General features: G+C 35.7%; 1 long non-coding RNA gene across 1 annotated transcript in view; it reads right to left on the bottom strand.

Annotated features, from left to right (window-relative positions):
• LOC114046117 overlaps positions 1-2,496 on the bottom strand; it is a 10,526-nt gene that overhangs the window by 7,262 nt on the left and 768 nt on the right. The gene's annotated exons all lie outside the window — the stretch shown is intronic.

Here is a 2,496-nt window from a genome sequence, read left to right as displayed (position 1 = left end):
ACATAATTGAAGTCTTATGACTGAACTAGAAAAACGTTATTCAATAAAAACTAGTAAAATTTTGCTGACGTTTCTGATGAGTTTCTTTGGCATCTAACACTTCCTCAGACCAATTGGTCTATCTAAATGAAACGTTCAAGGATCACAGAAATGCAAGCATAAGTTCCTTTTCCTTTCCTGACAAATCTTTCACCTGCTAAGGAGAACATCACAAAAGTCAATTAATGGACACCAATTTAAATTGTTTCTTTCAATCCAGGGCCTCTAATTTGGGCTTATTTGACTAAGGAAAACAACAAGAAAGACAATTTAATAGAAATCAATTCAAATGAACTTCCTCAATTCAGGGCCAGAGAAAGGCTAGGAATGTCTTGCCAATCCTCCCCTATTTCTTCTTGTCCTCTCTCTCTGCAGTCAGTGGTGTGAGTATTTTTGAGGCTGGGTCTCAGATGGGTTCTTTCACAACAGTGAAAGGGCTATGTATAAAGTTGAAAAAATGTGGCCAGAATGTGGCATTTATTTATTTTGTGTTTTAAATACAGATCTTTTAAATAGGTACTTGTTCTTAAGGAGAATTTTATTACATCTCTTTCTTTCCTTCTTTTACTTTATAAAAAAAATCTTTCAAATGTCAAAGTATGCTAGAGAAGGGGAGAAAGGTGGGAGAGGGAGGGAGAGGAGACAGAGGGAGACATAGACAGAAAGAGATAGAAAAAAGACAGAGAGCATTTAATTGAAGATAAAAAGTGATTTTGTTTTTTGATCTGGGAAATTCTCTGGTGGGAAAATGAGGGATAATAATGCATTTTAACATGACCACACCCTTGGTTCATCAGTACCCTCTGTTTATGGGCAGTCAACTTGAAGATCCTAAATGCTCAAGTGGTCTCTAATGTGAAACAAGAACCAGGGGCTATAAAAAAAAAAAGGAGAGACAGACTGTTAGGGATAAACTGTAACTAACATTCAGGTGCACCAGGTTGTTGGCTAGGGGCTTCTGTGGGTAGAATAAAAAAATAAGGAAAGAGTGGTATTTAGGGCAGGAGTCTTATGAATCTGAAGAGTTTTCAGCTGTAGAGAAAGACAATCTATGTTCAAGGGCCCCAATGGAATTATATCAGGAATAGAAAACTCCATGTGACCAGAAGTTACCAATTCAGTCATAAAATCCAGAACTCATCCCATTCATTTCCAAGCTGTCATATATATTAACTACAGAAGGTATGAGAAATGAAGGAAATACAGACAAAAAGGATGGGAAAATAAATATTATTGTGATCAATCTGATCTCACAACTCCTATCATGACCATAATATAAGATATTAGACAGTTTATCATCTTTTCAATCCTAGGCAAATAATGGGGATAACTTTGGCAATAGAATTAATTGAAAAAGAGGTACCTGGAAGACATAGTTGAAACATAATGACTGAACTAGAAAAATCTTATTAATAAAAAATAGTAAAATTTTGCTAACATTTCTGATGAATTTGGCATCTAGCACCTCCTCAGAACACTGTTCTAACTAAACCAGGCCTTTAAAATTAGTTGAAGTGCAATCATAAGCTCCTTTTCCTTTCCTGACAGATCTTTCAGTTACTAAGAAAAAGAACAGAAAAAACAAATAATGGAAATGAATTCAAATTGTTTTTCCCAAAGCTGAGTCTGAAAAAAAGGATGGCAATTTGGACTTATCTCACTACTAGCCTAATATTAAGAAAAACAAAAAGAGAGTCAGTGAACAGAAATCAGTACAAATTGACTCCCTCAATCTAGGAGCAGGGAAAGGCTAAGAATCTCTTGCCAATCCTCCTATTTCTTCTTTCTTTTTAAATATTCTTTTTTTAAAAAACTAATATATTTTAATTTATCAACAATAACTTCCATAAGCTTTTGAGTTTTAAATTTTTCTCCTCCCTCCCCACCTTCCTCTCCAAGATGGTGCACTATCTGATATAGATTATACATATACATTTCTATTAAACATATTTTCACATTAGTAATATTGTAAGGAAGAATTAGAACCACCACCTATTTCTTTTTGCCCCCTCTCACTGCAATCAGTGGTGGGAGTAGATTGGAAGCTAGGCCTGAGATGGGTCTTTTCTTAGTAGAAGTGAAGAGACTTTCCATAAAGGGGGAAATAATGGCCAGGATGTAGCATTTCTTTATTTTGTGTTTTAGGTACGAATATTTTGAAGAGCATTTGTCCTTTTGAATTCCTAATATTACATTTCGTTTCCTCTTCTGCTTTCTGAAACAACACTCTTTCAAAAGTCAGAGTACAAGAGAGGGAGAGTGATAGAGAGAAAAAGTGTGTGTGTTTGTGTGTGTGTCTGTGTGTGTCTGTGTGTGTGAGAGAGAGATAGAGAGAGAGAGAAAGGGAGAGAGAGAGAGAGAGAGAGAGAGAAAGACAGAGAAAATGAGAGACAGAGAGAGAGATAAAGATATAGATTCAGAGAAAGACCGGACCCAGAGGGACCATGAAAAACAGAG

This window comes from Vombatus ursinus, unplaced genomic scaffold (assembly GCF_900497805.2).
Source record: "Vombatus ursinus unplaced genomic scaffold, bare-nosed wombat genome assembly UNPS02014781.1, whole genome shotgun sequence".
In the NCBI taxonomy this organism is placed as follows: domain Eukaryota; kingdom Metazoa; phylum Chordata; class Mammalia; order Diprotodontia; family Vombatidae; genus Vombatus; species Vombatus ursinus.
Note: the sequence above shows the minus strand (reverse complement) of the source record. Positions and strands in the feature narration are given on the sequence as shown.